At 38.6% G+C, this 15,412-nt stretch overlaps 1 protein-coding gene and 1 non-coding gene across 2 annotated transcripts in view; one reads left to right on the top strand and one right to left on the bottom strand.

Moving 5' to 3' along the window:
* The window catches only part of UBE2G1 (ubiquitin conjugating enzyme E2 G1), a 102,414-nt gene that overhangs the window by 51,830 nt on the left and 35,172 nt on the right, over positions 1-15,412 (bottom strand). The gene's annotated exons all lie outside the window — the stretch shown is intronic.
* Positions 12,019-12,170, top strand: LOC142460481 (small nucleolar RNA SNORA62/SNORA6 family). The gene has a single exon (XR_012786676.1). It is a non-coding gene; the product is annotated as a small nucleolar RNA SNORA62/SNORA6 family (small nucleolar RNA).

The raw sequence follows: 15,412 nt of genomic DNA, 5'->3' as shown, positions 1-15,412 counted from the left end.
GACATTTGGTCTCTACTCAAGTACTCCCTCAATGCAAGAACGCTTTGTTCTAATAACCTGGGCATTCCATGATGCTCACCTTCCCGACACAACGGCTGAAGACAAAACGGGTGAATAAACAAATGTGATGAAGAAAGCTGATGGTCCGACTACGAAAAGATATAGCATCTGGGATCTTAAAGGCTTGAAGACAAACGGTCAACTAACTGAGAAGCAAAAAAGCCCACATGGAAGAAGAACACCAGGTTGTGTGATCACCAGGTGTCCAAGGGATCAGGTATCAGGCATCAAAGAGTAAAAAATCATATCATTGTGTGCTCACCTCCCTGATACGATGACTGGAGACAAATGGGTGCATAAGCAACTGTGGGAAAGAAAGCGGATGGTGCCTGGCTATCAAAAGATATAGCGTTTGGGGTCTTAAAGGCTTGAAGGTAAATAAGCGGCCATCTAACTCAGAAGCAACAAAGCCCAGATGGAAGAAGCACACCAGCCTGTGCAATCACGAGATGTCGAAAGAATCAGGCATCATCAGAACAAAAAATCTTATCATAGTGAATGAGAGGGGGGAGTGCGGAGTGGAGACTCAAAGCCCATTTGTAGGCCACTGGACATCTCCTTAAAGAAGGGTCTCGGGGAGGAGACAAGCCAGTTAGCAATGATGAAACATACAACATTCCTCTAGTTCCTAAATGCTTCCTCCTCCCCCACTATCATGATTCCAAGTCTACCTTACAAATCTGGCTAGACCAGAAGATGTACACTGGTACAGAGGGGAACAGGAAACACAGGGAATCCAGGATGGACGATCCCTTCAGGACCAGTGGTGTGAGTGGCGATACTGGGAGAGGGAGGGTTGGTTGGAAAGGGGGAACCGATTACAAGGATCTACATATGACCTCCTCCCTTAGGAGGAGGGACACGTTGGAGAGGGCAAATATGACAAAACAATAACTTATAAATTATCGAGGGTTCATGGGAGGGGGGAGCAGGGAGGGAGGAGAAAATGAGAAGCTGATGCCAGGGCCTTAGGTGGAAAGCAAATCTTTTGAGGATGAGGGCAATGAATGTACAAATATGCTTTACACAATTGATGTATGCGAGAAGAGTTGTATGTGCCCCTAATAAAACGATTAAGAGGGAGAGAGAGAGAGCTTGAAAAACAGGGAATCAAGGACAGATAAAGCCCTCAGGACCAATAATGAAAGTAGCGATACCAGGAGAGTAAGGGGAAGGTGGAAGAACAAGAGGGAACGGATCACAAGGATCTACATATAACCCCCTCCTCCCAGGGGGATGAACAAAAGAAAAGTGGATAAAGGGTGACAGTGGTCAATGTAAGACGTAAAAAATATAACTTATAAATTATCAGGGGCTCATGAGGGAGGGTGGGGGAATGAGCTGGTATCAAGGACTCAAATAGAAGGCAAATATTTTGAAAATTATGACAACCCATGTACAAATGTGCTTGACACATGGATAGATGGATTGTGGTAAGAGCTGTATGAGTCCCCAATAAAATGATTTAAAAAAAAAGAAACATGCAATTTTCCTCTAGTTCTTTAATGGTTCCCCCATCCCCACCATCATGACCCTAATTCTACCTTACAAATCCAGCTAGATTAGAGCATGTACACAGGTACAGAAAAGAGCTGGAAACACAGGGAATCTGGGATACTAAACCCCCAGCACCAATAATGAGAGTAGCAATACCGACCGGGAGGGTAAATAGAAGGTTAGGGGAGAAAGGGGAAACCAATCACAATGATTGACATATAACTTCCCAGGGGGACGGACAACAGAAAAGTGGGTGAAGGGAGACATCAAAGACATGAAAAGAGAAATTATAAATTATCAAGGGTTCGGGAGAGAGGAAATGAATAGCTGATATCAAGTGGCAAGAAAATGTTTTCGAAAAGATGATGGCAACATATGTGCTTGACAATGGATAGATGGATGAATTGTGGTAAGAACTGTATGACCCCCTAATAAAATATTTTTTTTTAAAATCAGGGCATTCCCAGGTAAGTAAGAGAATTTGTAAACCCCAGACTAACCTTACAAGAATTAGAGATATACAAACATAGGAAAAGACTGGTTATGAACAGGAAGATTTAAATTTATGAAAACATCAACAAACCCCAAGCAATCTGTAGATATAATACAACCATGATTCATATCCCATCAACATACTTTAATAGAAAAACTAATCATCCACTTTACATGGAAAGGAATGAGACCCCAGATAAGCAAAGCACTACTGAAAGATAATGTAGGGGACCTCATACTTCCCAATATCAGAAACTACTATACAGCGACTGATTAAACAGACACACGGACCAGTGGAACAAAATTGAGAATCCAGAAATAAACCTATCTACCTATTGAGCCCTGGTGGAGCCATGGATTAATCACACACTGGGCTGCTGGCCTAAAGACCAGCAGCTTACAACTACCAGCTGCTCCACAAGGAAAATAAGACTTTACCCCCTCCCGGAAGGATTCACAGTCCTTAAACACCCAGGGACCGTTCTACTCTGCTATAAGGGCTGCTGTGAAAGCAGAATAGATTCAGTAGCAGTGAGGAGGAAGGCAGATTGTCTCTGATAAAAGACCAAAGTCCATTAAAAGGGCGAGATAGTTTCTTTAATACAAGGTTCTAGCAAAACAGGATATCCATTTGCAAAAAATAAAACAGGATCCATACACAAAATTAATTCCAGAAGGATGACAAACCTAAATGTGAAACATAAAACTCTAAAGGTCATGGAACAAAATGTAGGGGCAAACGTTGTGATTAGGTGTCATCAAACCTATTTCAATTTGTACAAAACCTATATAGACCAAAATTAAATCCTGCCTGGTCCTGCACCATCCCCACAATCATTGCTATGTATCAAGTCAATGAAGTAGCCACAGTGCTGATCCATCTAACTGGAGGTTGTCTTTTTCTGACCCTCTTATTTTATCAAGTATTAATGTCCTTCTCCAAGGACTAGTCCTTCCTGGTAACATGTCTAAAGTCTCATTTCTCACTTCTTAAGGGCCGTACATTTATGGCATATAAAACCTACCAAGCATAACAACAACAACAAATCACTATCAGTAAAAAATACACTAGTTAACTAGGATTTTCAAAAAAATTAAACACTTGGATGTATCACGAGACTTCTCCAAGAGTCAAAAGAGAACCTACAGACTGAAGAAAACACTTTGGTTATGGCATACCTTACCAGCTACTAATCTTCAATTTTCATAGAAAACTTCAACACTCAACAGAAAGACAAACAACCCAATTTAAAAACGAGCAGTTTACTAAAGAAAATATGGGCAGTGAACAAATAGATCAAGGATACTCATGTTCATTTGCCATTACAGATGGTAAACCAAAACAATCAGCTGTGTACTTACCCAGGCAATAGTACAAATGATCAAAAACCAAACAATAAATGGTGACAAAGGTATGGGGAAAGGGGAAGTTTCATACACTGGTATGACACAAAGATATATGCACACACATGTTCAATGCAACATTATTCATGGATAAACTATGGTACACACCTAAGTGGGATACTATGCAACAAATATGCAGAATGTCCAGTATCAAGTATGAACCTGTCGAACATTATGCTGACTGAAATACCCTTTGACAGTTACTAGGGATAGAAGGGGAGACACTAGATAGTACAGATGCATTCACTTGGGTAAATTAAAAGACACTATTCAATAAGTGAGAAGTCAATGTAACAAAGACCAAGACAAAAAAGACAGTAGGAGGCTTGTAAAAGGAAAACAGGTAAATATCCTGAAAGACCAATAAACAAGCGATAATTTACAAAGAATTGCATAGGTAAGTATGAAAGCTGAACAGATGTGGTATGGTGTGTGGATATGTACATAGGCGCGCCAACAGAGTTGGCAGAGGAATTTTCTGAACATATTTTTCATCTGCAGTAAACATGAGGCAGCTTAAAGAAGTTTAAGGAACATGGAATTAAAAGGTAATGCCAATAACAGAATCATGGTGGTTGATAGAGTGGTTATACGTTGGGCTACTAACCACAAGGTCAGCAGTTTGAAACCACCAGCTGCCACAGGAGAAAGATGAGTGAGACTTTCTATTCTTTTTGCTTTTGAGACTTTCTATTCTTGTAGGTACAGTCTTGTATATGTGAATTATGTGGCATTAAAATTGTTAAAAAAATAAACCTTTTAAAAATATAATGCAAGATCAAATGCCAGGTATCCCTAAAAAATTCCTTAGCAGGCCTAGAATTAATTTCCTTATATCTTTGCTCTTAGGTATTTTATATTTTGAAAATGTAACAATTTATACTTTAGCACATTCTGACTATGATCTAATGTTTTTTTCTTTTTTTAACACAACTACATACTCAAAGGGAGTAGTTTACCTGAGCAGGGGATGCAAACACTCACTTGTCTGCTACAAATAGAAACCCTAAGCATAAATAAACCTGTATATTTAAGTTAAAAAACATTCAAAATATTTCTCCACAGCATTTACTGGGTTACAGAAAAGTATTTATTAAGCACTAAGCATGTGCCACGTACCACTGTTATTTGCCAAAATCACATTTAAACCTAGGCTAGTCAAGAGGACAGTCACACATGGCTGTAATTATGTAAAAGGTGTGCAGTTTAACTAATGATTAGGAACAACTTTATCAAGTTACTCTGGATTTCAAAATAGCTTCAGGTAATTATCAGGCACTGTTTTCTAGCTAGTTTATTCTTCATCCCCTCCCCTTCCAATCCTGGATAAAGTAGCCTGCAAATGTGGGCTCTTTCACTGGGCTCCGGCGGAAAGCCTGGAGTTTTCCGGCTTGGGTACTCATACTCTAACCACACCACTGCAGCCAGAAGGCTGTAGGCAATCCTGTCCTCCCATGTCCCACAGACTGTCATCATTCTCAGTTGATAACATATGCGTCCCACAGAAGAGTCTTCTTCTCAGAGCCTCTGATTAGCATAGCTCTGAGGTCTAAACTTGACTGACAGCACCACTTGATTCTTCATGCTGGAGGTTCAGTGGTTTCAAAACATCAACTACTTCTCCACCTGAGTAGTGGTTAAACGGCCCTTGCCTTTTTTCAAAAACAAACTCTTTAAACTGTTTATGTTATACTCTGTGTCTAGTACATAGACATATTATTTCATTGTATGTGGAAAAGGAGCCTAAGGGTAAAAGATAAATCTTGGAACAGACTAACATAAAAAAGAGGGAAAACTAATCACTGAATCTTTTCTTTTTGTATGTTTATACAAAAAGTCGATATACAAATAGGGAAGGATCTCAGAATGGAGCCAAGCATCCTTGTACATAGCTAGTGGTGGCCCACATCCAAAGAAGGCACCATTAGCAAATGGATCTCAACATTTATCTCAGCAACCAACAAACCTGATACATAAGATGAGGCATTTGCAAGCCTGGCCTTTGAAAATAAACATGCCTGTGAGAAAATGAGGCAGATGCATCTGACCTTTAACTACGCACAGGGGCAGGAGAATCAAGATCAACAGTGCAAGTCTGATTCCTATGTGGCAGAGGGCACACTTGCCTCCATTCTCCAACTCTCACCAATTCTGACACAATCTCGTCTGTCCCTCTCCTCGGCTGGGTTCAATAACTGGTTACACAATGGCAATACAGACTTCACAGGTAATGCTCATAATCATGGGATTTATTAGGGAAGTAACAGATTGTAAGCATGCCTTGTTTTATTTTGCTTCTCTTTATTGAGTTTTGCTCTGAGTTATTGCTCTGCTTTTGTTTTACCATTTGAAAGTGGGGCAACCCTGTGTTGAGCAAGTCCATTGGCGCCACTTTTCCAACAGCATGTGTTCTCTTTGTGTCACCATTTTGGTTATTCTCACACAGTACTGCCATCTTTTTCATAATGCTATTGAACACACAATAGATAACGGTGTAATGTAAACATAACTTTCATAGGCATTAGGAAAACAAAAAATTCTTAACACTCACTTTATTGTAGTGTACTGGTACCTAATTTGCAGAACCTCTGAGATATGCCTGTCCATATTTCAGGATCAGGAAAGATACAGTTCTTCAGTCAGGGCAGCCTTGTCTGAGGACTCTCCTTGGCCCATGATCTCTAGGCACTCAGCCCTCTTGGGCTGGGTTGGCCTCTGCCCCATTTGGGAAGGTCTTTAATTCTCTTTAGCTCCAGCAGTAAGTGTCCAGAGACCACTCCACTCCATCAGCAAACCAGCTTTTACAAGCCTTAGGCAAGAAGCACACTGTGCCATCTTGCATTGGTCTCCTGGTTCTGCTTTCTCTGCTGCTCACTCTATCCAGTGTTAACAGTCTCCTTGGGCTGGGAAGGACTCAGTGCAGATAACTAGGATCTAAAGGACACACTGGGCTCCTGATTCTACTTGATTATTGGGAGGTAGTCCCTGTGTTGAGACTAACTCTCTTTTAAGCTTAACGGGATGACAAAACTGAGCAATTTCTTTGTTGTGCCATATACACTTACTGGCCTTGACCCATCTCCCCAAGGGTCCATGCATCCTATTTACTTTAATAGCAAGCTATTTAATTCCCCTCAGTAGAACATAGCACCTCATTTATAAAAGGGGAGAGAGAGGTAGATTAACAGGGTGCTCCTGTGCTTGTTTTGTTGCTTCCTTCCTCTTACATATTGCCTCTCTTTCAGTAAAAAATATACTCATTGTGCCCCCTGGTAATTAAAAAAAATTTTTAGCTATGGCCCATAATCCAGGATAAAAAGTAAACATGTTTTTGCATCTCCCCACCAGCCCCTCCTCAAGGGGATAGGATTCTCTACTTTGGGAAACATCGATTCCTCTACAACAATGCCTACCCACCTCCTGCTATTGAATAATTTATCTTAACCAAGAAACTATGAAATCACCCTGAAATTATACATACATATGTATGTAGGTAATACACACACAATCAAAATTTGGGGGGGAGGGGACAGACGTACCTAACACAGAAGACAGAAATTTAAAACTTTTCTAAGAGTCTAAATTGGAAATTATGTAGCTGCCAATTGAAGAGCCCCTGTGCTGTATTAAAAATGATAATAATTACAACAATTTAGCAAATGTTTACATAACTAAGTACAGTAACATAATTACAAATTGTGAAAACAAAATACAAAAACTAGAAATAAGTGTGTTCAGTTAAAAAGTTGCCCTTGCTATTATATATCAGTTTTTTCACATATTATATCTTAAAATGTTGAAAATCCAATCAATTCTTATAATGATTAAGAGAAATACCTTCATGTACTGATTTACTTGTTTATTTCAGTAGCCAATACTGTAAACCGAGTTCTCTCTTCACAATATAACTTTTCGTTTGGCCTTTTTTTAAAAGTTATAAAAATTATCTTATGCATATCCTTCTAAATATTCTAAAATGTCAGTTATGTTCTCTTGGTATAAAAGTAAGCTATGCCCCTGCCCAAAAAAACCATCGTTAGTATTAGTTCCTCATGGAATTGTGCCTAATAATGAGAAATTCACTGGGGATAGTCCATGACTCACTAAGAGAAAGCTTATGCATCATACTCTCGAGTGGAAAGATTAGTTTAGCCAGATTACTCAGAGCAATGTAGTTACTAGTAATATCTCGTATATCTAAAAGATTATATACTTTATAAAACACTCTAATGGAAATATTTAATAATGTAATAACACCTTCTTGAGTCAAAATTAATAGCAGGTTTGGTTTTATAGCACAAAGTAAGTGATCTTACTTAAAGGCTGCTACACCCAAAATATAGATAATCATAATGAAATTTTTCAACACAAACCAAAGGCCAAATGTTTTCAAGCAACCCCAGTCAAAATGCTTTTTTTCCAAGCACTGTGCCCACACAACAATTCCATTTCCAAAATTTTCATTCTTATCTAATCTCAGGAATAAGAAAGTTATTCTAAGCATTATAAAGGGAAAAAATCAGAATCTCTAATTAGCTAAAACATTTTTTAAATATTAAAATTCCATACATCAAGGACCAATAATGAGAGTAGCGATACCAGGAGGGGAATGTAGGATAGAATGGGGAACTGATCACAAGGATCTACATTCTACATATAATCCCCTCCCTGAGGGACAGACAACAGAAGAGAGGGTGAAGGGAGACATCAGACAGTGTAAGACATGACAAAGAAATAATTTATAAATTATCAAGGGTTCATCAGGGAGTGGTACGAGAAGGGGAAAAAATGAGCTCAAGTAGAAAGAAAATGTTTTGAGAATGATGATGGTGACAGATGTACAAATGTGCTTTACACCATAGATGTATGTATGGATTGTGATGAGTTGTACGAGCCCCCAATAAAATAATTTAAAATACACACACAAAACATTTCATACATCAAACTAATTTGATGTATGAAAAATTAAAAGTCAAGTGTTATGCTAAAGCTCTAAATTAATCAAAGCACATTACACCCTGCCCCTCAAAAAATTAACTGTCAAGAAGTGCCCAAACTTAAGGGAATCATTTTTTATCGTTTTATTAGGGGCTCATATAACTTATCACAATCCATACATGCATCAATTGTGTAAAGCACATTTGTTGCCTTATCATTCTCAGGGGAATCATTTTTAAATGAACTCCTTTTGCTTTTCCCTGATAGAGTCAAAAAATTTTGTAAGTCTTTAATAGCATTAATAACATAGTAAAATGAAGGATTTTTAAACACAGCTGAAATACAAATTGGCATGCACTTTTTAAAAGATTATTGGTACTTATTAAAAACTTCCAAAAATATCCAATTCCTTTGACTCAGTAATGCACACTCCTAAAAACGCATCCTAAACGAAATAAGCAAAGATTATATACAATATTTTTCACAAGGAAAATCCATGGAAGCATAAGCCACAATTTAAATAATGTGTTAGTTATAATTTTAAAATAACCTCAAAATAAAAGCCTAGGGACTATTATAGTATCCACATATGAAAAAAAAGCTATACATCTATTCAAAATATTCAAACCATAGTTTTGTGGTTGTTTTAAGACAAAATATTGTAAATAATCTAACATACTGTACATATTTATCTACTAACAAAATTTTTAACTTTCCCCCAAACATTTCAGCTGTCTTCGGGTTAGTTCCAGGTGCTAGTATGAGCACATGGGTTTATCTCTTCTCCCTCCCTAAGAACTTAATTCAATAATTATTTCTAAAGAAACTGGAGTAAACAAAGATTATTTTGAGCAGATAAGCTGCCCATTTTTTCTGACAATTGAAACACAGATGGAAGATTGTTAACTGAATAGAGAGAGAAGAGAATGCTCATCGAGGGGCTGTGGCCGAGGAGGGGGCTAATCTTCTGGGCAGAAACCCAGAGAGGCGCCAGTCCAGGGGCTGTTGTAGGAGGAAGGTCAATAGTGAGAAGTGGGACTGAAAACATCTGCCACAGCAAAGAGTCGACAGATATATCTAAAGTTGATAACCAAAAAATAAACAAACACTATTAAGTATATTATTTGAAATATGGCATTAAGCTCCAAGACATTTAAGCAGATAAGGTTTTTAAAATAAAGTAGTTACAGGGGCGGGAGGGGAAAAAATGAGGAGCTGATACCAAGGGCTCAAGTAGAAAGCAAATGTTTTGAGAATGATGATGGCAACAAATGTACAGATGTACTTAACACCATAGTTGTATGTATGATTGTGATAAGAGATGTACAAACCCCCAATAAAATAAGAGGCACTTCATGAGGCCTTCTGTATGACTGAGCTTTGATTATTCTAATTTTAAAAAAGTATAAATATAGTATTGACTTTAAAGTTTTTTCCCCTTGCATTGTCATTTTTCTTTATTACACCTTAAATTTTAATTACTTCCCACTACTAAGTCAGACTGTAAACCCATTAACAGTTTTTCAACTAAGATTATACTAGGGGACCTCATGGGACATAACTAGTATTTCTTTTTACTAAGAATAGGAAAAAGTGAAGCTTTTAGTTGTAAATATTTACTTGTGTATTGTATGTACTACATAAAGTACCTTATGGTGTAGGTTTTCTCTGTTCCCCAGCAGCCAGAGTGGTCTTTTGAAAAGGTAAATTTGGACCCAAGTCTATGGTTTTCCATTCATTCATAAGGTACTTTATGAACGATGGCCAAGTCTTCAAAATTTAACCAGCATCCTCTCCACCTCACTGAAGTTTGGCACTCTTTTTAGTTAACTGCTCTCCCCTCCTTTTTCCAAAATTCAAATCTATTCCCCCAAGTAACGCACCCTGGTGGTGTAGTAGAGTATATGCTAGGTAACTAACCTCAAAGTCAGAAGTTTAGATCCTTCAGCCACTCAAAGTGAGAAAGATGAGGCTTTCCACTCCAGTAAAGATGGATAGTGTTGGAAACCTAGAGAGGCAATTTTACTCTGTTCTAATGTAACAGGGTTACCATGAGTCAGAATTGACTCGTTGACAGTGAGAGATCCTCACAATTTCAGGGTCTTGCCTGAGCTACATGATTCATACTTTCTCGCCTAACTTAATTCTTATTTTAAACTGTAATACCCACACCCTTATACGCATCCCCTTTTCTTCCTTGTTTTTCCCCACAGCACTCCACAACTTTCTATCTTCCTCATACTCACAAGAAACATGTTCTAAGATGGCTTAGATTTTTGTTTGTATATTGATTGGCACAATACCTATTAAAGTCTCTGGCATGTAGTAGGCTCTCAGAAAATAACTGTTGAATTAATGAACTAATTAAAAAGCATATATAAATAACTTAAAAGTATATAATATAGGAACAAATCACATTATTGACAATCAAGTACAACAGTTCAGGAATCTCAATTCTAATCACAATTTTAGTGATGACAACCTATGCTTTAGACCAGTGTTTCCCCAAAGTAGGCAGCACCACACCTTGGGGGTAGGAGAACACAGAATAATCAGATAACTACCTTTTATTCTGGATTATGAGGTCTATTAAGCAACAGTTTTTTGTTGCCAGGAGGGTGCAGTGTTATAGGCCCAACAAGTTTGGGAACTTATGCTTGCTTTAGACCTTCAAATAGTAAATTCAAGTTATCCACAGTACTACGTTCGTTAATGGCTACAATGAACATGAGACTGAAACAATGAAAATAACCTCTGTATACATGAAAAGTAATGTAAAGAATCTCAGTCATCTTGAAATAATCATTAATTCATTCATGGGAGAATCTGTCCTCTATTTCGCTAAGATACTTTAAAAGTACAAATGTCTAGTGTCTTCTGTTTACATGGCACAGTGAAAACCTCACAGTAATGACACATTCAATGTTCACCACTTCGTTCAACCTTTCGAACTTGACCAGCTACATTATTTCCAAATAAAACAAAACAAAAAACAAATTGGCATACAGGTGAAGTTCATACAGTGGGTTCTGTTTTGTGGCACATGTACAGATTATCAGTAATGATTCCAACAAGTAGTTGATGACCTGCATTACCACTGATTAAACAAAAATAAATTTCAATTCGATTTTTAATAGTTTAAAAAGTAAAAGCACCTATTAACAAAAAACAATTGACTGTGTACCAAGAAAAGTATCCAACTGCAAGAAATGTCTGTAAGACTGCAACTAACCAAATTTCATGCCATTTATAAAACACAACATCGAACCATTTATCTTGATTTTGTGATTGGTTTTACCAATCTCCTCAATAATATGGCTTTAATGGGTTTTTTTAACCCTACGAAGTAGGGCTTTTTTTTTAAAGAGAAATAAACAAGCCCAAGTGAAATGAAATCCTGAAACACTGGCAAAATAACAACTACATCCCATATGGGAAGTAGTAAAGTTAACACTGATGAAAACAAATCTAAGATAATCCTGATTAACATTACACACAAAAGAACAAAAAGAAGTATTTAGAAATAGAAGACAAGAAGTCAAGATGTTACCATAATAAAATAGATGTTCTCCACAGAAAGAAAATAAAAATGAAAGCATTCTGAAAGATATATAAGAAAATATCCTGTCTGCACACTACTAAAGCTCAGGGTGGAGGCCAGTCTTGGCCAGTGAACTTCTGAGTGTCGGCAGTGTGCTACATCAACAAGCAGGATTTTCGCTAACACCAGTAGAGCTTGCCTCGGTGACTGGAGTTTGATAGTACTCGCTGTCACATATGAAAAAGAAAAGATCCTGTGCAGTGTAGCAACGATGAAACATATAACTTTCCTATGGTTTTTTAATGCTTATTCTCTGCCCTGTCCCCCTCTAGCCTCCCCCCCCCCACGATCATGATCCCAATTCTATCTTAAAAGTATGGCTAGATCAGAGGATGTACACTGATACAGATAAGAACTGGAAACACACACAGGAACTCCAAGACAGATAAACCCCTCAGGACCAATAATGAGAGTAGCAATACCAGGAGGGGAAGAGGAAGGTGGAGTAGAAAGGGGAAACCGATCACAAGGATCTATATATAACCCCCTCCCTGGGGGGAAAGACAACAGAAAAGAAGGTGAAGGGAGAGATTGGACAGTGTAAGACATGACAAAATAATAATAAGTTATAAATTATCAAGGGTTCATGGGGATGGGGGAGCTGATACTAGGGGCTCAAATGGGGAGGTTGAGAATGATGATGGCAATGGTGAGGATGATGGCAACAGATGTACAAATGTGCTTGACACAGTGGATGTATGTATTGATTTTGATAGATGTATGAGCCCCCAATAAAATGATTTTTAAAAGAAAAAAATATTCTTGAATGAAGATTACAATGGATTAACATATAACAGGAAAGACAGAGAATCACAGTGAGACCTGATATATCCTGATGAAGTTACTGAACTTCAAGGATAAAGAAAGAATTCTACCAAGACCCAGGCAGAAGGAAGTAGGTCACCTACAAAGGGAAAAAGAAAGTCAGGCTGGCCCCAAAATTCTATAGCCAGCACAAATATTTCACTTTATGAAAATCACTAACAGGCATTTTCAAGCATATAAGAACTCTGAGAATAGAATATTCAAGACAACCCACTCCTGAAAAATCTACTCAAAAGATCTAAACATATTAAAGTTGTATGAACTACCACAAAACCATACAAAATACCATATTTCATCTATCCTAAGACATACCGCCACCACCCCACCACCCCATTGTAAAATGCCTGAAATCAACAATCAGTGGTATGTCATTTAACCATTCAGTCAATTGATTCATAGTAATTTTCAGAAATTTAAATATTTACAGGAGCAGGCAGCCTTGCTTTTTTTCTGCAGAGTGACTATTCAAATCACTGGCTTTCTGGTCGTTAAATCCATTGATTCATAGCAACCCTGTAGGGTAGAACTGCCCCTGTGGGTTTCTGAGAGTGTATCTCTTTACTAGAGTGGACAGCTGCATCTTTCTCTCCTAGAGCAGTGGCGGTTTCAAACTGCCCTTGTGTGACCCCCATATGCCACCAGGGCTCCTTTTTCAACTGTACTGTTACTGTTAGGTTAGTACCCACTCCGCAACCCCATGTACAACAGAACTAAGCACTACCTGGTCCTGTGCCATTCTCACAATTGCTCCAACGTTTGAGCTTGTTGTTTCAGCCACTATGTCAATTTATTTCATCGAGTCTTTCTGCTGCCCTTCTAGTTTACCAAGTGTGATGTCCTTCTCCGGGAAGGTCTCTCTTGATAACATGTCCAAAGTACTTGAGACAAAAATCTTGCCATCCTTGCCTTTAAGGAACATTATGGCGTACTTCTTTGAAAACAGATTTTAAAATTAGTATACAAAATAAGGCATCTTCAAATCAATGACACCTTACACTGTAGTAAGGTGCCTACTTCCAAAACTGGAGGACAGCAAATAAGTCAACCATGTCATTTAAAGGGGGAAAAGAGAGAGGGAGGTGGGAAAAAATGGAGTGGGGCAGTGTCTGCTCTCCTTTAACTGCACAAGGGGAAAGAGAACCACCATCATCAACATCAGTTGCTCAAAGCCAGTAAGATGAGGCTGAGGTCAGGCATGCCTCCACCCTTCAACCTCTTTACTAATTCTGACACTACTAGCTGACGCTCTCACTGTACTTTCTCTGTGCTCCCACAGAAATAACAGACAATACTCAGTTACGGGGTTTACTATAGAAGCGTATGGCTAACAGTTCATAAGGACAGCTCCTCTCAGCCATACTACTTTCAGGCATACTCAGGCCGTCATCCTCTCAGCAACATTGTTGCCATAGCAGGTGTTACAAAACTCTTTTAGGTCTTCAGTAAATGCCACCAACAGGCACCCCGTCCCATTAGGAAGTCATGGTTGGCTGGGTCAGCAAACTTGGCTCCCTGGAGTAAGTGCTCAGGAGACGATACCCTACTCCACCAGAAGGTCGCCTGTTCGAAGGCATTCGACTGTCTTGCACCATGGGCTATTAAGCCCACCACTTTGTTTTGTGCCCACTCTGCGGCCACCACTTCTCTGTCTCTGCTTCTCACCATCTCTGGTGTCACATCACTGGATTGAGGAGGTTCAACACAGAAATCTCACAATCAGCTCCACTCCTGGCTCTTCTTTTTTGATAGCAGTGAGACCCTCCCTCTTCATGCCTCTGGGATGGCTCATTTGAAATCTAGCAGGATGGCAAGATTCACCAGCACGGTTTCCTCCTGGCTCCCTCAAACGCACACAAACACACAAGAATACCAGCAGTAACATAATTAAGGAACTCTGATGACACCATGGGCTATGTGCTGGGGTACAACACAAAGTCAGTGGGACTCAAACCTGTAAGCTGCACTGTGTGAGAAAAATTAGGCTTTCTGCTCCTTTAAAGATTCACAGCCGTTTTCCGGGGCTGCCGCTTGGGTTCTGGACGACGCCTCGGAAGCGGGAGCAGTCATACCTCCTTGTCTCGCCATTACCGATCAATAAAGACTGCGAGCCACACTTCGGGAAAAAAAAAAAAAGATTCACAGCCCTGGAATCCCACAAAGGAAGTTCGCTTCTGTCCTACAGTTACAGGATGGCAGAAAGTTTGGCTTTGAGTAATTTACATTATTAACAAGCTATCCAATCCCCTTGGTGACCATATTTACATAATAGCACCCAGGCATTTGGTAAAAGTTACAAAGATTATAGCTAGAATGAAAAATCATTATCAAGTAGTGCATTCAGTACAGATAGGAAGAAAAAGAAAATTATTATAGAAGCAAAACCAAGTATACAAGGTTAGTGTAAAAATGTAAAGCTTTTGAAATTGCGTCCAAATAAACTAACCTTGATCCAACTATATGGGGTCTACATGAGACAAACCTAAAAACAGAGACTTTGAGAGGAAAAGATAAGACAAAATTTTATACAGCAAATAAGGATCATTAAGATTATAATCTACAAAGAAAATGTTTCTAAGCCTATATACTGTCCAAATT

The sequence above is a fragment of the Tenrec ecaudatus genome, chromosome 10, assembly GCF_050624435.1.
Source record: "Tenrec ecaudatus isolate mTenEca1 chromosome 10, mTenEca1.hap1, whole genome shotgun sequence".
Classification (NCBI taxonomy): Eukaryota; Metazoa; Chordata; class Mammalia; order Afrosoricida; family Tenrecidae; genus Tenrec; species Tenrec ecaudatus.
Note: the sequence above shows the minus strand (reverse complement) of the source record. Positions and strands in the feature narration are given on the sequence as shown.